Consider the following 26,073-nt stretch of genomic DNA (forward strand, 5'->3'; position numbering starts at 1 on the left):
AACATATAATTGCATAAATGTTTTTCCTCTTGGCTTTAAAACCCTTCAATATTTAGAGGGATTTTGAGTCTAGGATTTGAATTCAAGCTTATCACAGTTTGTATAAAGTGTCTGTCAGGCTGAGCTACCCATATCACATGAAAGCTTACCCCAAGATTTCCACCAAGGCAGAGAGGAGGGAGTGGGACATTTTGGTTCTGTGCCCTCCTCAGGATCCTGATGGGCTTTGACTTCCCTTAGTACTTGGCCAAACAACAAACCCAATCACAGAGCACAGGATTGGGGCAACTCGTCATCCCCACAGTTGGGGTTGCGAATCTGTGGTCTGTAAAAGGGTGTAAATTACAAAGCCAAACAGAAAGGCTGAAGCAGGAGCAGCACGCTGAAGATATTTATCTAGTGCCTCCCTAGGGCCACACACAGAAACAGGGCCTACAGCAGGGCAAGAAACAAGCGTTTAATTTCATGTAGCACTGTTTCTTAATAGCCCTGGCAGGTTTATCAAGAGACAGCTTCTTCAAGTCCTTTTATTAAAAATAAAATCATAAAAAAAGAAGACATTTTTAATCTCAACCAAGTGTTGCATAAATAAAGCACTCTGATACATGGGTCACGCATTGCTGTAGCAGAGAATTCCTTTGGCAGCAAGAGCATTTTAATCCGGTCTGCAGTGTTTCAACAGGGAATCGTGGAGCCACATTTATCTCATTTGTGATAGCTGAACTTCATTTCTTTTGCTGTGCAATAACTATCATAACTGTGTGCCAATTTTTTGGTATATGGGTTTTTTTACAGTCAGTGTAATTCTTAAGATGGATGAAATGCTTATTATGTCCATCCTCTTTATTCACCCTAAAAAAATCAAATGCAAAATTAATAATTTAAATTAAATATAACAAAATTTAAAAATTAAATTGAGCATTATACAGAAATTGAAACTTAACAATTTGATAAAACTAACTGCCATTTATGGTTCATTATAGAAATATAAACAAAAAGAATACAATAAATTCTATTTCTTCTCTTACCACAAATTCAAAGACAGCAACACTGGTGTTTCAGTTTATTGTTGAGAAGGCCTGAGCTCTGCCCTGAGAGGGGCCAGAAGCAGCACCAGCTGGGAGGACAGCTTTCAGGTCATAGATGTTATTCTTTCTATGCCCAATCTCTGCAGTTCTGGCAAGATTAACAAAATCAAGAAAAGCAACCAAACTAACTAGCTAAGTAAAGACTTTCATGTACTATGAGACTTTATGTCCAAGAAAAGTTGGCTCATATGACCACCCTGTCACACTCACACTCATCAACCATTTTCTTTAGGTGGAACAAGAAGGATAGTTACTTTTTTATGTAACTTCAAAGGAAGCAATAAACTGCTACAGTTTACTGGAGATGATGCTTAGCTTTTTTTGTGACTGGCATTGTCATTGCAATGAATATTTTTGTTCTCCTTATGAATTAAAAAGTTTTTCTACTTCTCCAGGGGAAGGTCTTTTGTTTTCTTCAGTTTTCTGTCAGTGAGACAACAAAAGGAAATAGTGAGTGATCTTTGGCATTGGAGGGGACAGTTGTAGAGATCCCAGTTAGGTTTTCTCAAGAACCTTATTCCCAAAGTAGTGTTGAAGGCACTATTCACTTTATATTTTACTTTGCAAATAAAACATATGAAAATCTTTTGGCCATTCCTCTTAGCTCCTGCCAGGTAGATAAATCAGGTATGCCAAGTGAGTTAAGCAACAAGAGACATTCATTTCTCCCATTACTCTTCATTAATTAGACTATATCAGGATACAAAGCAACTTCCAGCATAGCATTCAAATATTGTAAGGAATTGCCATAATCTTTAAGGTATGACTGTACCCCAAAAACTCAGTACAATGCCTGCTTAGGGTTTTAACTGTCTGAGACTTGATTGCAATTAAATTGAAGTTATATTATTGCAGAAATAAACGGGACTTGTATGGAAGGAACTGCATATTTATTACAGAAAAACAGACACTGATGAAATTCTAATATATTGTGTTAATTTGGGGAAAAAATAGCAAAGAAAGGTAATCACGATTCCAGATTTTGGGCTAGATGTCAAAAGCAACTCCAAGAAAAAGAATTATACCTAAAAAATTGTTCATCCAAATGTTTAAAGTAATTTTCAAGTACAGGCAATCTGGAGGAACATTTCAGTTTCTTCACACGTAGGTACTACATATGTAGATGTGTTTATTATAGCATACGTCTTCACTAGTATTTGGTTTAGAATCTGAAAATGTATCATTTTCACCATTAAATATTTCAGCTAAGATCCCTGGCCTGTAATCCATATAATAGCTGCAAACCACTTGTGCTGGTGAGCTAATATTTATTTCATGATTTAGGAGGGTGAAAGTTATTAAACCACATAATTTCTAAAAACATTCACCCTTGTATGGAAGAGTCTGAAATGAAGAGATTACTTGAACCTTCAAAAATGAGCAATTATGAAAAACAATTTCTGATGGCTCATTAAGGAAGTTACTCAGATTGCACAAATGATAGCTTTTATGAAACCTCGGACAAACCTCAGACAAACTGCCAAAAATATTGCCTTCCCTAGGAATAGGTGTACTGCATATGTTTCTCCTTAATAGCATAATTTTAACTCTATTGCTCTTGTTTCCTGATGATTGATGGCAAAACAATGGTCATTTAACTGTCCCAATGGTTGAATAAATATTCAAAAATATTTTTTAATTAGAAATATTTAGAAAATATTAGAAATATTATAAATATTTATAAAATTAGAATTTTTTTATTTATAGCTGAAAAAATAAAGATTTAATTGAAAATATGGAGGGAAATGTGTTCTTCAAATTTCTAGAAAGTTTTACAGAATGGCTTTCTGCCAAAAGTTTTTCAATATGTCTGTCCTACAGAGCTGGTGTTCTTTGTGTTACAGCAGATAATTTTTCGACTTTCTTAAGTAAACATAAAAAATAATGCCCATGTATTTGAGTATAATTATCAGAACACCCTAAGGTGGAAAACTTTGTTGCAAAAATTAGATTTCTGAGCCCAAGTAAACTATAGAGATTTATCTAGGGTCAGAAATATCTCACGATGAAATTCCAAAGGTCTTCTGTTCTTCTGTTGTCTCCTCATCATGGCATCAATGTAACAGACACAGTTTATGCTGCTCTGGTTTCTCAGGTCCTATTAAGAGAAGGAAACTACATTGAGATTTATGTTTGTATAAATAGCTGTTCAATTTCAGATGCTTAAATGTATACATAAATGCATGCAGTTACATGTTTGTAAATACTTACAGAAACAAAACAGAAGCTAGTCAAATCATCCAAGTGTTGGCTTTCATAGAATCAATAGGGAAAAGAGACAAAAGAAAAAGTAGCAGCAACTATCTTAGAACTTATTTTCTTTGGGATCACAATTTCACTGCTGTTCATACAGTTTTGACATAATTTGAGTTCTAACAGAGATCCAACTTTGTGCAGCCATCAAGAACACTGATTTTACTCTGAATATGCAAAAATTCCTATGGTCATTTTAAAGGCATCTTCTGTATCAAGAACTGATGAATTACTTGATATTTTCTTTGGTGTGATCAAGGTAAAAGGCCTAAATAATGCAGTTGCTTTGAAAGACTAAATTATTTTTTATTCACTTGTTTGATTTGGAAATTGTACTTTTGATATCTGCTTGTATTAAGAAAATTTTTTAAGTCCAAAGTATTTTCCAGCTTCTGTCAAGGCCAGGATATTCTGTCTTTCTATGCCTACTTTTCTAGATGAAGCAAAAATTTCCTCATGCTAATTGAAATCCTCTTTGCTGGTGAAGCATTTCTTAATGTCCAAGAAGGTGGGCAGGAACAATCCAGCAAGACTTAAATGGTTCAAAAGCCATAAGGACAGTAGGAGGGTCCAGTAGAGAAGGTCTGGGAAACTAGACTGGAGTGGAGCTCAGGCTCACACACCATCCTTTCGTCACTCCTGAAGTTTACTTACTAGGATACTCTTTGCTGCAGTTATACAGTGAGTGAGCCCCCTCCCCGGCAAACCCCAGACTGCAGTTCCATGTGTGCCCACAGTTCTGGAGATGGCATGGACCACAGACTTCTTGGTAGGCAGCATAGATCTGGGCATCATATTTTGAGGCAGGCAGTTGAGCCACAGGGACATAAGCCATGCCTGACCACTTTTCCTGAGGGTAGGGAATGGACACCATTCCAAGAGAGATTTGTTCAGCATGTGCACACAGTCCAGCTTTCCAGTATACCAAGCCGGTAAGAAACTGGATCTCCACTTCAGCAGTGATAAATACTTTGGATAAAATCCCATGTGCTTGCAAGAAGGCTGTGTCCAATGCTTTGCCAAGCAAAGTTTTGCAGGTCATGGTTATATAAAGCTCACACACAGTCCATAGGAAGCATGCAGCAGGTTTGCTGCAGGGCTAAATCCTGCTTCCTGCACTGAATCATGCAGACATAGAATAACATTTTCAGAGGCTGTATTGATTTAATTTGCTGTGGAAGACAATAATAAGGCCCATGCCAAGGTTATCGTCTTTCTTCTCATGGCTTTTGTGCTGAGCCATCAGTATTTTTCTATATGTTCTATTTATCTAATGTTTGGTTTGTTTTCTGTTTCTAAACAGTACTCAGATTAACTTGTAGAAAATTTGTCTCTAAATGAGTTCACCTTCCTATCAAGAATTCCTCAAATGACAAAATGAGGTGTTGCTTCTGAGACAAACTATTATACATGAATATATATGTGGCATATGCAATAACAGCAACAATAATATGCATTATATATTTAATTTTGTGTTCTTCCCCAGTTAATTGCATTACTGAAAATGAGCTATCTGCATACTTGCTCATTACTTCTTCTCATGCTGCTGTCAAATAACAGACATACCATGTGTAATTGCTGGAAAACAAAGTTAATTTGAAACATTGTTTGGTATCATTATTTGAATTTCAGACTTCACTTTCTTCTCACTTTTGCCAGTTTAAATATAAATATCTTTTCACCTAGATTATTTCTGTTTTGCACCAGTGATAGTGCAAGGCAACCAGTCCCATAATCTTTCAGTGGCTGACACATGACTCTGTACCAGCAAATGAGAGGTGCATCCCAAGCACCGCAGCCAGCTGATAGAGCTTTTGTTGATTTTCCTAGTCTCCAAAAACAGAATGATCACATGCAAAAGATCCTCTGGGAAAGGCTCCTGCAGCACTCTCTACTTGGGTATCATGCCTGGGAATTACTAAGAAGAGTAGTGCATGTGCCATAATCACACCAGGGGACATTTCAGAAACCTGACAATATGTTCATCTGTATGACAATATGTTCCCAGTGTCTGGGAACATTCCTGGGTATGATTTAAGACATTAATACAGACAAAAGCCATTATGGTCTGTGGTTCTAATGGAGAACAGGAAATGTGGCTGAATGGCTCTACTGAAAAATGTTAAATGGTATTAGAAATTTTGTCTGTATTGTCTCATCTTCCACTTCGTAAAAGTTAATTATTCCAGACACTCAGCTGTACCAGGCTTACTAGCATCTTTCTGTATTTTTACCTTCTAAGGCAAAACAAAAAGTTTGTCTTACAGATATTCTTACAGCAAGTCTGCACATCCCTTAATAAAATATCCATCTATCAGTTGCTGTCACTTTCTTGACTTGAAAAGGAGTAAGAATATTTCTTTAGTGCACTGGCTGCATTCAAAATAATTTTTGAGACATTTCTTAATATAGTTGTATTCAGATGTCATCAGCCTTTACAGGACATGTCTTTTTCTTAGGTCAGCAATTGAATTTACTGTTGATGCTGTGAAGCTTGGTTACATTATGTTCTTTTTACTTGATGCTGATCTCTGAAAATGCATAGTGATCTAAAAAAGATTTCCCAGGTTTCTTCTTGTATTGTGGTTTGGGTTTTTTATTCACTTTCCTATGCTTTTCCAATTCCATTTAATATTGAAAGTCCTCTAGGTGACATGAAACAAAAAATACAGAAGTTTCTTTATTAAATCTTTTTCAAAAGTCCTTGAGAACTTAGGCCAAGATTTCATGGCTCTAACAAACTTTTCTATGTGTGTTGATTAAAAAAATTCCCTCTTGCCCTTTCTTACCCTGAATGGGAGGAATCACACTTCAGTGTTGTGATTCTAGCATTGAGAATTATGCCAAATAGATTCTGCTATGTGATGGCATAAAAGCACCTCAAGGACTTATGTGTTAGACCAGACACAACTTCCCTACTAATCTCATTTATTGCAGGTGTTTTCTCCCTCTCTTAGTACAACTGACAGTCTGCTTACCCAGTAAAACCATAGCAACTGCAGAGCTAAATCAGAGGATGGCCAGAATCATGAACAGGTTCAGTAATGCCTGATAACTTGGGACCTCTGAGAAATCACTGCAGAATATCCTATTGCCAAAGACCAAAGAAAACACAAATTCCCTGGGTTTTCATGAAGGCCACGTATGTAATGCACATCATCATTCATTATGTGTCTTACACTGAGAGCTGTCTCCCACTGTCCTATGGGATTCTAGCCTCTTCTTCATTTAACCCTGAAGCAATGATAAAGAAAAATAAAATCTGGATGGGAAAAAATAGGAAATTTAGCTGGCATTGACCATATTAACTTCTTATGGCTTAATTCTGGTGAAACCACCCCTCACTGGAAGAGCCATGGGCTAAGAGTGAAGCAGCGTCCTGAGATGTCTTATGAATTATTGACGCAATAATAACAGAATTCACTTGGTTTCTCTTTAATTCTACAATACGGCTGATTGCACTTTCTATTTTCAAATATCAGCCAGTGAGCTGATATAGAAATACTACTTAACATTAAACAATTTCTTATCAAAAAAAAGGAATTTAGTATTCCTTTTTGGAAGGGTTTAAAATTCCTTTCTAAATTAATAATTCAAAATATATTCTTTTAAATGTATTTAAAGAATATAAATTAAGTACAAATTCATTTATACATTATAAAATTTAAATTATGGAATAATCTTAATGTTTCCTTTGACAGAATGTGGTTTTTCAGGAAAGCACAAGAGATGATAACCTCCACAAATAAGAAGAAAATTTTCTCTATATATGTTATAAATAACCTAAAAGATGGTTAATTCCCAGAATTTAGGAAGTGGCATTTAGGAAAGAAATAGGCTACTTCTATATTAATCCTCCTTGAATATATACAAAAATGGTGGGTAATTTACAAATTAGAAGACTAAATTACCCAGATCAAGGACAAACTGTGTCCTTAAACAATGTTATTTGGTTCAGGTTATGTGCTTTGAAAGTAGTTGCCAATCTATTGAATACAACAAAAACACTCGGTTCCCATTGTGTGTTCAAACATTTTAAAAATTGTCTTTACTATAGCGTATTACTACTGTTTTCTCCCAAAAGCTGAAAACGTTAAATTTTTAAAAATGTGTTTCAGGATCAATACTTTGGTTTCTCTGTACCTTGTTTAGATTGAATAGTTATGAATTCATCTTTACTACTGGGTAACCTTTTTCAGTTCACAATTTAAAACTGCATCAGATTTTTTTTTTTTTTTTTTGAAAGGTGTGCAGGTCTGGGGCTCTTGCCTCCTGTCTGTCCAAGCTTTCACTTCTTCAGGGTGACTTCTGGTTGTTTCTTGAGGCTCATGCCTGGCATTCTCTCACAGAGAAACCAGAGGAGAGGGTGCACAGTGCACAGCTGAGTCCTAGACCTAGAGGGATATTAACACTCATAGGCTGAGCCTTATCCCAGACAGGAGAAGCTCAAGTGCCTCTCGACAAGGCACTTAAATATACTCACTTCAATGACAGCTGAACATGCATTCAATCTTTTTTAACTGGTGGCAACTTGTGTGCCTTCATCAAGCAGCTTTTACTAAACTCTCCTTCAAACAGGAAGTGTATTTGTGGATAGCTGTTTTAAATCTAATGTGCAACCTGTACTTTGAAATGAAAAAGCAGATGCACTTTCCATTAATAGAAATCATTGAATAAAGTTCAAATCCTTAAGTGTATCATATTATTTCAGTATTTTTAAATTTCTTTACTGAGCTACATTATCATTCTAGTTACCAGAGTGCTGGAAAAGCCAAAAATTTGGACTCAAAATTTGGACCCAAAATTTGGCCTTTACTCTGTATATAAGTATATGAATACTTATAGTCTATGAAATTCCTCCAAACAAAATTCATAGAGTTGCAGACTCATGGAATTGTTCAGGTTGGGAGGGACTTAAATATTGTCTAATTCCAAACTCCTGCCAGGAAGAACACCTTCCAATAGACCATGTTGTCCAAAGCCCCATCCAGCCTGGCCTTGAGAGCTTCCAGAGGTGGACCATCCAGAGCTTCTCAGGGAAACCTGTGCCAGTGCCTCACCACCTCATAGTGAAGAATGTCTAATCTAAACTTAATGTCTTTTAGTTCAATCCTGCTCCCCAATGACCTATCAATACATGCCTTGCAAAAAGTCCCTCTCCAGCTCTCTTGTAAGCCTCTTTTAGGTACTGGAAGGCTAATGGAAGGTATCTGCAGAGCCTTCTCTTCTCCAGGCTGAATAACCCCAAGTCTTTCAGTCTATCTCTATAGGAGAGGTGTTCTCTTATCCACCAGTGCAATACTCCAGTTTTAGGCAGCCATCAAATTCTTCAAGCACAATTTGCTCTTAGTGGAGCCATGTTAGTGTCACACATCACCCCCTTATTTTCCGTGTGCCTTAGCAATTCTACTCCTGTGCATGGCAAGGTCTGCAGCCCAGGCAGTTTTCTGCCTTTCCTGGTTGCAAAATTTGTGCAATGTTTCTGAACAACCTCCACTGCAGCATAAACACAGACCCTGCTTACCTCTCAAACAAAATCAGGTGTTTGAAAAGCATCTCTGTGCTGGTGGGAGTGGTAGGTAGTTTCCTTTACCATCAGTTCATCATCTTGATGTTTGAATTTTTTTTTCATAACACATCTTACAAACGTGATAACCAGTTGCAGTAGATGATGCCTCCTGAAAATGTTAACATTAAATAAAGGAAATCTCACTGAGTAATTTTTGTCCGAACACTCATAATTCATAGAATAAGAAGAGATAATATTAGACAGGCTATTTTATGTGCTCATAAACTGTTATGGTCATCTAATCAGACTGGCTCCCTTCTGCATTTTAAAGAAAAAAAAGTGGAAATAAAACGACTTAGTAGTTTCTGCACGAATAAAGGTTTTCAGAACAGAAGTCTTTACTTTAGAGGCACTACTCAGGCATGTGTAAAGTTCTGTCTCTGCTTAGTATAAAGAAGCCTTAGGTTCATTAATCTTTCCATAAGTGACATATTAAGAAAAAAATTAAAGCCTGAAATACTAAACGATATATTAAAGGATTTTAAAAATGCAGACTAATATATCATAGCAAGTCATAGTATATCAGTGTTAAAATGTGCAAATTGATTATGCCATGTCATTTCTTGCTAGCAGGTCCATTTTAAAATGTAAAATTTTTTCTCAGTACAGAATGTTACAGTACATCTCAGACGCCTAATCTACATGGAGGCTTTACAAAATCAGAGAGGAGCTCAGTTGGTCAGAGCATGGTGCTAATAAAGCCAAGGTTGGGGGGGTCAATCCCCTTATGAGCCATTCACTTAAGAGCTGGACTCAGCGATCCTTGTGGGTCCCTTCCAACTCAGAATATTCTGTGATCATTAGCAGTTCTGTCTTTTCTTTGTATTTAAATTCTTGCTTCAGCAGAGAAGCTGGTCTGAATAGAAATGGAAACACTGTAGGATGATCTGTATAAAAGAGAATGTTGCAAAGTGATACAAAGGTACCAAGTTGGCAAGTTTTGCTTTTTGCTCATGTTTGAACTAGTTCTAACTTTTGTCTCACAGCTGTTGGGAGGTATTTTTATTTTTGTCAATGCTTCACATTAAACCCAGATCCCCCTTCGGAATGCTTTTGAAAAACTTCTGTCTTCACGTAATAAAAATTTTCATAATTCCATAATTACTCCCTATTTCTCACTATTGCACCACCTCAAATCAGTATTTTCTTCATTTTCCTCACTGCAGGAAAAATTGAAGACTTCTGTGGTCCAGGGGTTATCTACCAACAAAGGGAATGTATCTACTTGGAGTCTTGAACTGCAACTTAGGTTAGGTTAAAAATTTATCCTGCATATCAAGTATTTGGAATAAACTCTGAAATGTAGATATTTTTTTCAGAAATTAGGGCAACTGACCAAAGCAAATATTAACATGTTTTTATCTAAATATTAAAAATATTATAAGGGAAATCTTTTGGAAAATTGATAGCATATTTTATGCATGGAGAGAAAAATCTTGACATTCATTTATAGCAATGATTCAGAATTTCATCAGACTATCTTTCAGTGACAGCACTGAAGGTGCATAAAGAAAAAGAAATGTCTTTTGCTGGCATCTGCACTGCTATGAGTTTGCCAAAACCACAGATATAAGCCCTTGAATTTGTTTCCTTTTGATCAAAGAGCACAAAAGAGATTAAATTCATAGGAAAGAAGAAGCCATTAATCAAGTTTTGACTTATTAATGTAGCAACCACCAATGTTTCAGCAGACAAAAACCTGCAATCACAGTTTTCTAGTGGATTTTTCACTATGACTAGGTGAATTAATTGTGTAACTTGGAGAGATTCACTTTGAAAAATAAAAAGTTCTGCTAAGTTTTTTTGTATAAATTTCAGCTTAGGCTTTATGTTTAACTTTTATTACTTGAGAATGTCCTCACAAGATAGTTTTGATTAGAATTTGCAATATTTTGATTGCTTTCCTACACTGTCACTAAAATTGCTGTTGTCGTGATAGCAAAGACCTTTACCTTTTGTCCAGCAGGGTATGGGAGGTGTTGCTGTTTTTACATCTGAGCTGTAATAATGTAGCTCTGGCTGAACAGTACGTGTTCGTGCAAATAATCATATTGACTATTTGCACGAACTGACTGCATTGTCTGCATTATCACTGGTCACTTATAATCTGACTGCATTGTCACAAGTCACTTATAATCGCTATAAGGTAAACATTTGCAAGTCAGGGTTGTATAGACAACCCTTCCAGTTGCTGGCGTCTGCTGAAGCATTGGAAGAGCAAACCAGGATGGCTGCAGCATTAACCCCGAGACTGCTTCTGTATAGTGACAGCAAACGAGGCACAGGCATTGTTCAGCGCCACTGACACCACACAGGATGGATTTGCTTCCCTCAGAAAAGAACACAGGTAGACTCACCCAAAGCCTGCAGAGACACCTTGAAGAGACTGAGTAAGATGGAGGGAGAGAAAACAAGTGCTGCCTTGGGGAAACTGCTTATTGAGATCCTCTAAACTTAAGAGAGAATGAACCATCCTTTGAACCAAAACAAGATCCAGGGGAACAAGCTAAGCGTTAGAGTGATCAGAGACTTGGGATTTGAGTCTTTCCCTGCCTTTTTTTGGTTTTATCAGGTGGTGTACCTTGAGAAGCAGCAAAGCTGTTGCCTCACATTACTGTGTGATTGATCTTTTTCTAAGAAAGCAGAATATTACAAAGGATGCACAAGCAATCCAAATTAAAAAGAAAAAATTAAAAAAAATTCATTACAGTCTTCACCATGATCTGGGAAACTGAGTCACATCATCTAGGAAAAGAAAGAAAGGTATTCCTGCACAGACCTGTGCAAAGAAAATGTGTTCTCTGAACCCTAAACCAGTGAAATTCTCTCTCATTACAATGAGAGAGAATCCTGAAAATAAAGATGTAAAAGCAAACAAAGAAACAAAGCTTAGCATATCAACAGTTTTCATTGTGAAGTGATTAGATCTGTAAGAGGTGAGGACACTTGGCTTTATTTCTTACAGCAGTTTTATATTTCCAGTGGCATATTGATAAAATTTGATCATTATCAAAAGAATTATGAAGACATCTGCCTTTCATTTAGTCCACCACACAAAGCATCTTCATCTACATAAGTACCAGTTCATGTAAGGATTTTTTTGTTGTTATTTATTTCTAGCTTTTAATGATGAAAACAAGCTCTTCTGCTAATTTGGCAACATTTTGCTAGAAAGATTCTTTCATCAGTGTTTATCATGTCTCCTTAAACAAAAAGATGTCCCACTGCCTAACATTTATTTTTGATGTTCATAGAAAATAATAGTGAAATCAGTTTAAATGTTCTTAATAAATAACTATTTCAAGCAACCATGAAATATTGTTATTAAGTACTAAAACTGCTGAAGTAGTTGTTTGTCTACATATGACACACTTATTATGCCACCATAAAAGAATACTGAACAGTACTAGTCATAGAAAGCCAGCTCTTGACCTTTTCAGAGAAATGAACTGTGTATTGGTTTATAAACTTTCTGGAGTGAATGCTGTTTGACTTAATAGGCTGCAATGGGAAAAACAAGCCTGAAAGCAGTATTGATAAGAAACCACACAGCAACTTCAGGGAGGCAATTGCAGGGCAATGGCACATGTCCAAGCCACAGGACTCAGCTGTTCTGCTGGCCGGGAACGAGATGATCGAGAAGATACCCTGCAGTTTTTCGTAGGAGAGGAGTCAGCTCATATGGCCCATGTGCAAGGGAGGGGAACCTGAGAAAGGACAGCATCCCCACAAAAGAAAGCTCCTCCAGTGGACCTCTTGAAGATTTTAAATTGCTCTTTTTTGAGGAAGTACTTTGTTACTTTGGAAGAAGTGTTTTTTCTAAATGGCTCACTTGTGACAGTGGGCCATTACTGCAGGAGAGGAGAGAGACAGAAAGAGATGTTTCTCAGCAGTGTTCTGGGAATTCTCACCTCCCCTGCAGGAGAAACCTGGAGTTACGGTCACTCAAGGGGGTAGAGCATCTGAAAAAAAGTGTAGGTAGATCCAGCTCATGTGTGAGGTGTGAGAGCAGAAAATGCCACAAAGCACCACTTTGACCAGAGGTACTATCTCCTTTTAATAAATATAAAGTAATAAATGGGAATTTATGTATCTAAGCAAATGATACCTTAGCATTAATTACTAATAGCAAAAAATGCTATTTGAAATAGAAACTCTGAAATTAAATACTAGAAACTTCTTGAAGGCCTCAAGAACTGTAAAGATGAAAAGAAAAAAATCAATAGATAAAGTGCATTTTTTATGCCTTACTTTTTTAAAGTAGGATGAGAATAAGCCTGAATCAAAACAGAAACACATGATGCAGAAATCCAAGACACTGCCATCTGAAACTGGATGTGTTTAATATTTTTTTCTTAAAATATTCTTTAGAATAATTAATAAATTTTCAACAGAAATTGTGCCCTAAACCCAATTCCTAAAGTAATTTTTATGCTATTGAATTAGAAGACTGAGCCCCAAACAGCATATAGAAATTTTTATTTTATCTAATGAACATTTTCTACTTCTTTTTCTGGTCAAAACCACACATTAACTCAAGATGAAGAATAAACATACCAAAATATAAATGTTCAGGAATAAGGGTACAACTCTCAAAAATTCAAGGAATCATGCTGCTTCTCTGGCTGCCTTTCACTGGTAGCAGAGTATAGTATCCTTTTTGCTGAGACAGGAGACCCATTTGCAAATTTCTCTGTTTTTGTGAAGGAAGTTTTTAAAGTATTTTATTATGCCAGTTCTCTGTGAGTGCAATTCTTTATAGAAAATGTCTAAAGAGATTAAAGAACAGACTACTCACAAAAGTTTATTTGATTTTAGGTCTTTTATTTATTTGTTTACTTTGTTGCCACAGGATCACGGAATATTCTGATTTGGAAGGTTTGAGGCTGACTTGATTTTTTTTTTCATTCTTTCAACAACTGAAATAAAGATATATAGAGATAAATATGTAGATAAATTCTTGCAGAGAACAATGCTCAGAAAATTTCTGTTTGGTGGAGTCTTTCCATTGTCACCAACTGCTGTTGGTTTACAGCAGCTTCTCTTTTGGTTAAAGGATTTAAAAGTTTGAAAAGGGTACCTATAAATAACAGAATTTTTTTTCTTTATTATTCCTAATATTTCTCTGGGAACTGCAGAGGCTAGTAAGAACAATTTCACTGGGGAATTGCATCGATACCACAATAAGTTATGGGGAAAATATATGGTATGATAATTTTATAGGAACTTATTAATCATGTTGGAATGTGCATATACTACCTGGCACAATATATCAAGTCTGAGAGAGCAGGATGTGTGATCCTGCGACCACAAAAACTCCATGCATATAAGCAAAGCTCATATTCACATAAATTAATGCATTTCCTGACCAAACTATACGGCTCAATGCTTTTTCTCTGTAGAGGTGTCCTCAGTGAATATTGCCTGTTTTGGAGAGATATCACTGGCTGATTGCTTGCTGGTTCATTTGCAGTGTTAATTATGTGAACAGTGTCGCTCTCTCCATGATGGATAGGAAGTTGTTGACAGCAAGCCTTTTTCCAGAGATGGAACCAGTTCCCTGCAGAACTGATTTTCTCTTCTGTGGTGCATTCACTAAACTGAACCCATCTAATGGTTTCTGATAATTGCACTAAAAAGGTTCCAAAATGAAATAAAAGAAAAAAAAAGGCAAAAATCTAACAGGACTTTATGTGCTCTTTGTAATTGTTTTTTTGTTTTTATGGTTTGTCTTGGAATAATAAAAATAATGCTGACATAAAAGCTTAATGCAGACAACATCAGCAACAACAAAAGAAACAATGTGCTCTCTGGCTAACAAAACAACTGATATTTTTTACCAGGACCAGGTTCAAGCTAGTGACAATACAAAACCAAGAATTTATCATCATGATCAACCACCTTTGAACATATGTCCAAAATGTTTTAATTGTAGTTAACTGTGCTGTAATAAGCAGCTGGTCTAGGCAATGCTTCCAAGGTCCCAGTCCAGCCTTATTTTCTATGACCTCTAGAAACTGAAAACAAGAAAATATTTAACAAAGTTCTGCACATTCTGTGTCAAAATAGTTTTATTTGAGTATGTTCTTAAGATGTTCAGATATGGTGTGGTGAAGAAAAAGACCACTGTGAGATCTGCAGCATCCCACATTGTTCTCTTGAAAAGAACAATCTCAGAAGTAGAGCCCCACATCTATTTCTCACCCACCAGAGGCTCATTTCAGCTTCTCTCTTTCCTGTTCACTGTTTAGCCAGATATTTCTGGCACTGATGGGGGATCAAAAGTATTTCCATTTTCAATGTCCATCAGCTGAGTGAAGACATAGAGCAGGGCTCACCTTGGGTAAGTACAGACTCTGTGCATCAGAAATTTTAGCAAAGGGAACAGTCACTAAAATCTACAATTATTTGATTCTGGGGCTGGATTGCTAGAGACATGATTTACAAAAAATTAGATAGATGGCATGCTTTATTCTAGTCATGACCTTGGCATCATTGCTCACTCAAATTAAGAAAGGATCAATCCTTGCCTTCAATGTTTCGTGCAAGCAATGATAAAAGGCTGCAATTTGTGCAGCAAACAAAGCCAGTAAAGTCACATCGCTAAAGCTGGAGTAGAATAAATGATAATCAGTAGAGATCAGAGCACATTGATAATTTTGTAGGCAACTTGGCAAAGAGGATTTTTATCAGAATAGTAATAGAACAGATTTGTCCCTTCCAAGTATCATCAGGTAGTAAGCCAAAACTTTTCAAATGTTAAATTAAAAAGGACTGTGCTTCACTTCAGCCAAGCTATTTCAATGAGCTCTCTCCACATAATCAGTTCTACAGCTGAGATAGCATAGGACTCTTGCAAGTGTAAATATGCAGGAGAAAGACTTCCCTGTGGTTAAACAGAGTTCAAACTTTGGTAAAACTGAAGGAAGCAAAAGTTTTCTTGAAGTGTCACTTGGCAGTCCTTAGCTTGCATGGGCTGGATGCCTGCTAGAGCATAATCCTTTTCTTTTTATGGAATGCTGCAGGGTACTCTTTTATAATTTTTAAAAAATCAGTGGTTAGAAATATTTTTTCCACATATTAGTAATATAGAGATGCCTGTCATGTATGTTCCTGCACAAAACATGTCTAAAAGGTAAATGAATGGACTAAACAGCATATTATCCAACTACCCTGTATGAAAGGTTAGTTCTACAGTAAAGACAAGTTGAGACTGGGCCTCCAATATTGTCAGACAGATATAGCTGTAAGTAAACTCATTTTGTAAAGCAAGCTACATCAAATGCACAAAGTCACTGCCTCTGGTACAAATGGTAGTTTTGCCATCTTGCAATAGTGAGCTTTGATTCAATTAAGCCAAATAATATACCTTTTCCCCCTCACACACCTTATCTAGGACTTTTGGCAGCCTTTGCAACACCAAAGTTAGGTGTGTCACCATCACCTATGCCTGTGTACATACTCACAGTCATGTACATACACATTACGTGTACATACATTTATGTTCAAGGGCTGGTGAAAGGCAGAAGTTCCAATGCCATGTATTTTTTCACCTCTCAGTATTACTTTTTTCATCACCTAAAAGTTCCTTTTGCTTTTTTACTGCACATTTTTCCAGAGATTCAGTGTCAATTTGCTTCAAATACAGGAACCTTATCTCACCTGTGGGTACTTAGTAGCTCTTTTAGAGCATTTCTGTCTAGTGGTATTATGACATTACCAGCGAACTCATTGATAAAGCTAATTTATTACCTCTGTTCACTCTCTTTCCCCTTAAAATTGCTCCAGTTTCCGATCTATTCACAATTAAAAAGGGATGTTTATCATAGTTTTTCAAATGAACATCAGTGAAATGTTGCTTTTAGTCCTTAAAAGGCGAATAAATTAGTAAAAAATGCCCAAACAAACAACTATTTCTACTGTATAGTAGAGTTCCAAAGCTGAAAACTGAAACAGGAGTCACCTCCTTGCAGAAAACTGTAGAAGGCAAGAAATCATTTTGTTGTTTCAGATTATCTGATATAGAAAAATTTCAGCCAAAACTGGCTTTATCTGAGAACAGTCTGTTAACACAGACAGATTAAAGAAACAGGATTTACAGACAATTGTTTTAACAAAACAAATTATGTATTGTGGCTAATTAATACTATGATTTTTAGATGATCTGAATGAACTTTTGATTATCTCTTCTGTGCCTGAAATCAATACAAATGCCTTAGTAGTGAATAATATATTCCTTTATTTATCTCAGCAGCAGTAACCCCATGTTGCCTGAAATAATAATTCCTGAGTCCTTGGTGAGCAGTAGCAGATACTTTTTCAGGCCTTTTAGAAAATTAGAGGGATCATGAGATCTTTATTTCTACTGAGTAAATAACAGTGCAACATCCCTAACAGAACAGTTGATCATGTCTAAATAACAGTAACATTTGATTACAGAGCTCAAAATTCAGAGATAGTAGATACGTCCCTAGGACCTCTAAAGTGGATATGTCTTGCCATGTTTTTCTCAAGCCTGTAATATCTTTGTCAAAGACACTCTTAAATGCCTAAATTCTACTGTCAGCAAAGCAGTTACCCAACACTTATTTAACTTGTAGCAATTTTGATTTCTACATAGATTTCTGTTCATTTCCTTCCAGGCATTGAATCTATATGGTTTCTTAGAGGAAGAAATACATGAAAAATGTTGATAAAACTCTTATAATTTTCTTAACCTGCCTTAAGTTGGATCTTGTTCCTGTTTTGCCAATAATTTTACTAATCTCTTAACTTTTCTGAAAGAATAAAATAGCCTTCCTGAAAAGTCGAAAACTAAAATGTATGATAATAAAGTGATAATTTTTTAAAGTTGTTGAAGAACTAAGATGTTTCCAACCTTTTTTTTCTCTTTAGCATCATATTGACAGGCAATTGTCTTTATGCGGTCTTCTTCATTCTCCTCAGTCAAAGGATGTATTTCAGAAGGCTCTGAGAGGAATAGGGACCACAGCTCTGATACTTACAAAACCTGGGGCACAAAAAGGAAGGTCTTGTGGTCCACAAAAGGGAGCTCCCAGAATTAGGCAGAGTATATCTGACTACTCCAGAGTAGCAATTTATATTTTGGGTATTAATAATACCATTTAGCCTTTCTCTAACTTTGTTTCTTTTTTGTCTTTTTTTAATTATTATTTTTTTTTGGCAGTAGAAAAAGTGAGTTTTTTGGCAGTAGAAAAAGTGAGTATGCTCATGTTGTACATACAGTAAGTGTAGCAATCTGTCTACAGAAGTTCTGTCAGTCCACGCTGGACTGAGAAAAAGCGAGGTATGGTGTGTACTTAATTAGGGTGAAAAATAAGTTAACAGCTTGCTCAGAATCCCAAGTGCTGAGAATTCTTCATCTGGAGAACAGAATACAATTTACCACTTGTGAAGGCAAGAAATTTGTGTACTAACTTTGTCCTTTATAATTTGGATGTGCAACAGAGATTTTAGACACCTTTAAAAAAGTTTTCATCTGAGTTATTCCTGACTTAAATGTTCACTCAAATCAGCAGTTACATTCATATCTCAATTTAACCACAGGCAGCACTTCCCAGGTGCTTAGCCTTATTTTTTATTTTTTTTTGCTACTCTATTTCTGGTTGAGAGGAAACAGGGTTCTGAATGAGATTGGATTGCAACTCTTGCTCTGAATTGTGTTTAGTTATTTCTCTCAATACCCAAACAAATGTTTGTTTTGAACAATTCTGTACCGAAGGCTTTTAAGTCATAGATAGTGGTCTGAATGCAACAGGAATTCACCAGTGGCTGAGCAACACAATGTCTTTTCCCACAAACTGACTTGTATAATACAGTTTTAACTAGAAATAGGTATAGTGGCATTTTAGGCATTACCTTATTTGTGCTATGTAGGTCAGCTCTAGTGTTGTGAGCAAAGAACTGGAAAATACTCGATTGCCCTGTGGCAGTAAAGTTGATCTCAGACAGAAATATTGGAAATCATACACCTTAATAACCCATCTATATTTGGGATCCCAACACAAGAAAGATCCAAACTCAAGGGAGGTCAACAAGCTCAGGATTGTTGAGGGCTGGAAATTCTTTTTTTTCTATGAGGAGAGGATGAAGGATTTGGGCTTATTCATCCTCAAGAACAGTGATTTGGGGGGACTTAGGAGCCCTCCAGTACTGAGAGGATGAAGCCAGGCATTCTGCAGTGGAGCAAGGGACAAGAAGACGCAGTGGACACAAACTCATAAATTGATGTTCAGAGTACGCTAAGTTAAACTGGGAAGCTTTTCCTGCCGCATGGAGATGGTCAGCCAAAGACACTGTGCAGTCTCCAGAGATGCCCAAAACTCAGTTACGTAAAAACACTGAGCAGCTTGGTCTGATCACAGCTGAAGGGTGTATTAGAGACATCCTGAGATCCCTTCCAGCCTGGATTATTCCAGGACTGCATAGTCCTCCAGCCAGTGAATAAGCAACTAATTACTCTCACCAGTTCTCTCTATTAAGTTAACAGATTTCATGTGCACTGAAAAACACACCGCATGCTCAGGTGTGTAAATACAGTTTTCAGAAAGGTCTGTAATGGTAAGTCCTTCTGAAATCTTCCTATGTGCATTTCTAGGTACCTTACTTTCCTAAAAATAACCCTCAGAGATTAGACCTCAGTGTCTGGAAGTCACATGTACCTTAGGAAGTTAACTGCCATGTGATTTGATATTTCTATTTTTCACTGATCCCTGGAGTGCTAGTTAATAAAACAAAATGACAAGGGACAGATGTCATTGCTATACCAGAGTTTCGTGGAATTGTTTGGAGACATGTGGCTTTTTCTTCATTTTACCAGGCCAGGGCAGTGACACTCCAGAAGCAATTTGCTATGAAGTCTCTCAGTGACTGCACTTCCTGCCCAGGTGACACCACTGGCACATGTCTTCATCTCAAGTGCCTGATAAAACAATTCTTCTGGTGCAAGCACACGCACTTCTGTACTGACAACGGAGGTGGAGAGGAAACTGTACCTGATCACTTCCTAAGGGAGGTCCTGTGCATTTAAATGTAGGTAAAGATGCTCTTGAGAAGACCTCTTAAAGCACTATTCCTTCACTGGCTACACTAACATGCCTTCACAAATATTGTTTTACTAAGGAACTAATATTTAGGTATTGGCTGGACATTTACATGAGGTAGAGTATATGTGAGCTATAGCTCTCAGTATATTCAGATGCCAGCTAGCAAAAACTGCTATTCACAGTAATAGAATACCTTTCCAGTATTTTTGTTGGTAGAGGCAGTAAGTATTTTAACCAGGAGTTTTCTCCTCTGTGTGTTCATCAAATCTAACCTGCACTTTAGAGAAATCCCGGTAGGCAATTGTTTAGGCTCTGATCATCAGCTTTTTACCGGAGGAACACTGAGAGAAGAGTCTGTACTGATCACTGTACTTAGTGGAGAAACGACAGAAGCCAATAAAGTTATTTCTCTGCACAGGGAGGGTGGCATAATCCAACTGTCAAAACTGGGATTTCATTCTTAGAGAAAATCTGTCATGCCACTTTAGGTAGAATTTTATTCTTCTGTTTTTCTTAAAGATCTCTGTAAAAGGACACCTCGCCTTTTAATTATTTACTTTAAGGTCTTCTAGATTCACATTTAATGGAAACACATAGCTCTTCAAAAATAAATGAACTCTTATCATAGATTATAATGAGGCCATCTCCATGGTAATTAATTTCAGAGAGTGGCATTCACCTGGCATATACTATAATTACACTTTAATATTGAGACTGATCTAAGCAACTAACTGAAATGAATTAATAAAATATCTTTTATTAAAGCTAATCAGGCTATGATTGTTATAGTAATTATGATTATTATTAGTAAATGGATCTCAAATTCTTTTAAAACAGCACCTTTTTCTGGGAGCAAATACTCAGTTCATTTTCACATTATATTCTCTTTAGACCATACTGATGTCAGAGTAGTTTGTTTTTCAGATTAGAAAATCAGCCAAAGAAGATAATCTCTAGTTGACTGCTGTGTATATTTTTATAACCTGGTGGTACATTAATATATAGCAACAATATATAAAGCAGTAACCATAGTTATGCTAGTTTTTCAGACAGCAGATTTATGATATCTCATCTCCACGTTGACAGCATAGGCCTAAGATGTTTTTCTTCACTGTTTAATTTTCTAAAATCAAAGTATCCCTTTAGACAAAAAACATTCTTAGTTTCATTGATTTCGTATTTTTTCAAAGCAGGTGTAAGCAGATTTTATCTGTTCATCAGGATCTTATCCTGTACTGATTGCATGCAGTTTGTGTTGATATGTTTGAATTCACAAAGTGGTCATAGGTCTAATTTCTGTCTCCAAATTCTTTACCCCTTCAGCAATTCTGCATACTACTCCTTATTCTTACTCACTAAAAACCAAGCCAGCCAGCCATGTAATTCTTGCCTTGCTCTCAGTCTAAGTCATTATTTCCCAACACAAACACACACACACACACACACTCTCTCTCTCTCTCTCTCCCTCTCTTAATTATATGATTATAAATTCTATATGCACAAATATAAAACCATAACAAATATAAAACTGGTGTATATAATTGCATTTGGACAATTATTTAGAAGAATGTGTGCATATAAACAGAATAAACTGGGGATGACATGGGTAACATTTGACAATGCTAAGATGTTTAGTTTATTTGTTAAATGTAAACTAAAGATATAAATTTATAAAAAGAAATTTTCTTTGCAATTAAAATAAAAATCAAGAAAGATGTTGATTTAGACAATTTGGCAAATTAGAACAGTGTTACAAGTATGTTTGCTCAGGGTTTTCTTTAGATACCTTTTTACAAAAACATGACGACACACACTGAAGGAAAAAATTATGCCAGTGGAAAACTGTGCAAGTGATGTTTTGTTAAAACAGATTTTAGAACCTGTAATGTGCGTTTCACTCACTATTCTTCCAGAGAAACTGAAAAAATAAATTTCTACTGGCATGGTTCATCATTTCCAAAAAATAGATACACAAAGATGTGCTAAAACAAACCAAGGCCTGGGTTATGACTTCATTATGACCATTATGATTTCCCCAAATCAGCTATGAAGTCCATTATAGTAATATTTGTAGACTTTTGTTTATAATACATCTCTGGCTCTTTTCACAAGAAAGTTTAAACTAACCATATTTTTTTGTGTTTAGGCAAACAGGATCTATTACTGCTTCAATGTTGCATTTACTTTATGCTGATTTTGCACAGGAATAGTTTTAGCCTGAAAGAAACAATATTAGCTATAATGTCATTTTCATTCTCTCCAGAGATATGCATATGATTGAGAAAAAACTAGTTTTGAAATTCTGGGTACTCTGACAGCCCATAAAGCAAAAATGAACAAGTTGAGGCTGGAACTGATTATATTCCAGACATTTGATAAAATAAATGGAAATTGTAGATAATTCCTGTACAGCTACAATATGGGTAATTTTGATAACCTTTTAATTTTTTTTCTACTGCAGTGCTACTTTTCTCATAATATAGTAGTAACTGGAAAACACACTCTTTCTATAATTGCTTTCATACCTTTTCATTGCTTTTATTACAGGAACAGCACTTCTGTAATAAAGTAAAACTAACTGTGAGCTGATACATATTGTAAATATTCTACTCCTATCTTGCTATACTATTTATGGTGCCTTATTCCTTTCTGTTTGTCTTCTAGATCTGTATGATGAAATCTCTATTAAAGTAAAATGGGTGATTGCCTGAAAAGCACATAAGAAACAGGACATTCTGCGCCATACTGAAAGACTGTTTACCAGCTGTTCCCTGTCAGAGAAAAAGGACATTTCCAGTAAGTACCAGGGAGGTCTGTCTTGGTGTGGTATTATGGAATAGTTTTGTTAATGGCTTTGACCTCTCATTAGGACTGATTTGTAAAATTTATGGATGGCTTCCTGCCTCACAAATACTGAATGACACGATGAAAATTCAAAATGTCTGTGCTAAATTAGACAGATGGTTTGATGTCAACAAGAATAAAGTAGTGCAGGCGACGGCAAAGTGCTGCATGTTAGAGAAGAGAAATGGAATGCAAAAAGGCAAAACTGGGACTCGTTGTCTCAGCAGGATCACTCTAGTAAAGGGTCTGGGAAAAATTGCCAGAAACTGAGTGAGAGAGTAAGAGTCAGAAATATAAGGCTGCTGTAAAAAGAAAAAAAAACCAAAAACCCAAAAAACCAAAAAAAAACTCCCCAAAAAACCACCCCCTCCAAAAAAACAAAACAAACAAACAAGAAAAAAAAAAAAAAAAAACAAAACAAAACAAAACAAAAAAAAACCCCAAACTTTAAAAAAAGTAATATTTCAGACCAGGTAATAGTAACATCAACATAAACTGCAAGAAGGAGTAATTTCCATTCACATGTACCTGGCAGCAGAGTGATTTTGGGTAAAGTACTGTGTCCACCTCTGGGCACTCTACTTTGCATACAGGTTCATATGTTGGACAAGGGAACAAGAGAGAAATCAGGTTCATTCCAAAGAATGGAACCTAGGAAAGAAAAAAAAACAAAGAAAAAAAAAGGCAATCTAGTTTGGAAAAGATGAAACTAATGGAGGATAAAAAGGAGAAAGTGTTGTTACATTGTCCTCAATGTACAGCAAATGTGAAAAAAAGAATAGTTGTTGTAATTCCCATCAGTGAATGTGCAGATTAGATATGGGAATATCTTAACTGGAAGATGAGTTAGACATTACACGCAGCAAGCAAAAGATGTAGGAATGAGGAATATTTTTAAAAACATGGATTTGTGTTGTATGATGTAGCATCAAGCAATCCCTTTGGCCTTAATGTAAGCGATTTCATGATGTCACCTCTGATGGTGCCTTGCCTCTCTGACAAAAATTCAGTATTTTGAAAGCAATTTTGACTCAAAAAAAAGTAATTTTGACCTCACTGTGCTTCTGGTGAAAAAAAACCCAAAAAAACCAAAAAAAAAACCAAACAAAAGAAACACCTAAACAAGAAAGTTGGCTTTGGGTCTTGAATGTTTAGATAAAGAGATTGGAAGTAGCACTACAATAAGAAGAATAAAGTCACCTCTTTGTAGAAATATGATGATTCCTCATTTAAATGAAAAAATAAGATAACCCAATAAGACGGGTTTTTCTTGTACCAACCAAATTTAAAAAATTAATGAAAATCCAAATAAATAGTCCCTGGATTGGTGAGAGAGAAGTTGTGCATAAGTAGTTCAACAGTTTTTCTCATTAAAAACAGCCTGATTACACAGTACATGTACCTCCATGGAAAAATATGGGTGTGAAATATGCCTTGCTTCTAAAAGCTTTTTTATCCCATCTGCATAGTATGCTCATGGGGACAATCAGAGCAGAAGGCAAACTTCTGGTGCTCTGAATTATCCCCATGAGGGTCCTGTCTCTGGAGACAAAGCCCAGAGAGAGGCTGCTTCGCTGGGGTACACAGACTACCATCCTGAGTGCCTCCATAATTTAGCAGCTGACAGCTGAAAGCAAGAGACAGAATCTCAAACAATGACAGTGATTAAGCCTGGGGAGTTTTTGTAAGGGAAATGGCATATCTTCTGCTATTTTTAAATCAAAGCTAGATGTCTCGCTGAAAGGTTTGCATTAGTCAAATACAAGGCATGATTCAATAAAAGGAAAGTTACTGGTCTCACTAAAGGAATGAGTGTCTGAAATTAAAGGGGTTATGATTCAAGAAGGTGATCTAATAGCTTAAATAGGAGAAAGGCATTGTTTTAAATGAGCAGTAAGAAATATGTAATAGCACGTCTAACACTCAAAAATAAGGTAGTTTCAGACTGCTCTTTGATTTACCTTTTTGTTTCTTTCTGGGTCTTAAGGAGAAAAAATATATCTTTGTTGACAAGGTAAATTGTTTGTAGTTTTAAATACAACTACACTGCTCTCAAAAGCACTGATGGGACCTGATGAGAACAGTCCATGCCGTTTTGCTTCTTTGGCCTCTCTTTGTCTTCCTTTATGAATTGTCTTGATTTGCATTTTCCTTATTTCTATTCTTATACTTACTTAAGAATTAAAATTTTGCAAAAGATTCAGTATTATAACAGTATGTTCCCAACAGTCCAAAATTAGGCTTTTTAAACTCTTAGGGAAAAAAAAAAAAAAAGGAGAGCACTATTATGTATAAGTTACACCCTTCCTCCCTTTCCACCATTTCTGCTAAAAAATTTCTGCCCTGCTTGGGGGTTGGAAAGATAACACTGCAGAAAGGGCTTCTCAACAGGGACTTTTTTTAGAAGGTGTTGTTTATCTGTCTGTCCTTCCTTATTAAGCAAACTTTCACAAAAAATCACATAAACAAGAGGGGCATATGCAGATATTTTGGATCATAATATTAAGGTGTATTAAGATACTTGTTGTAGTCTTGCACTTAAATGCTTGCTCTCTGCTGCAAGATAAAACATCTACAATCAGAGGGTTTCGATTAGGCATCAGGAAGAACCTTTTTACTGTGAGGGTGCTGAGGCACCAGAACAGGTTGTTCAGAAAAGCTGTGGATGCTCCATCCCTGGAGATGCTCAGTGCCAGTCTGGATGGGGCTTTGAGCAACCTGGCCTAGTGGAAGGTGTCCCTTATGATCTTTAAGGTCCTTTCCAAACCAAGCCATTCTATGAGTTTATGAATCCCACAGAGTATATTTTATGGTATAAAAGAGTATGGTATAGTTCTGGGTGATGGAGATGAACAGAGCCTTCTTTTCTTAAATCGGACTGACAGTACTTGTGAGAGGAATGTGTTGAAGACAGCGCTAGAAATATTCATGATGTGAAAAGATAAGGAAAGGGGGGAAACTGAATAATCAGTTGTCAGCAAAATTTATGTTCTCTAAAGTATTTTTTTCCTTTATGTAAGGGGAAAAAGAATATAAATACACATAAATGTAATGGAAATATAGCCAGCATTTAATTTCACTTGATTTTTTGTGAAAATATTCAGAGCATGATTTAGTTTTGAATGATAAGAGATATGCTTTCTTTAGTGACACTACATTGTTCAATATTGTAATTAAAATAATGAAGCTGCTCCAACTATATCAGGCTTCTTTTCAATCTGCAGAAACACATACACAGAAAACCTAGATTTGG

At 36.1% G+C, this 26,073-nt stretch overlaps 1 long non-coding RNA gene across 2 annotated transcripts in view; it reads left to right on the forward strand.

Moving 5' to 3' along the window:
* Positions 1–26,073, forward strand: part of LOC135294109 (uncharacterized) — a 95,064-nt gene that overhangs the window by 60,077 nt on the left and 8,914 nt on the right. Inside the window, exons 1-2 of one of the 2 annotated variants that reach the window (XR_010356264.1) lie at positions 19,825–19,962; positions 22,641–22,772. This is a non-coding gene — a long non-coding RNA (uncharacterized LOC135294109). Of the gene's footprint in view, positions 1–19,824; positions 19,963–22,640; positions 22,773–26,073 lie in introns of those variants that run through there. The other variant, XR_010356263.1, reaches the window with a different exon arrangement.

Source organism: Passer domesticus, chromosome 2 (assembly GCF_036417665.1).
Source record: "Passer domesticus isolate bPasDom1 chromosome 2, bPasDom1.hap1, whole genome shotgun sequence".
NCBI classification, from domain to species: Eukaryota; Metazoa; Chordata; class Aves; order Passeriformes; family Passeridae; genus Passer; species Passer domesticus.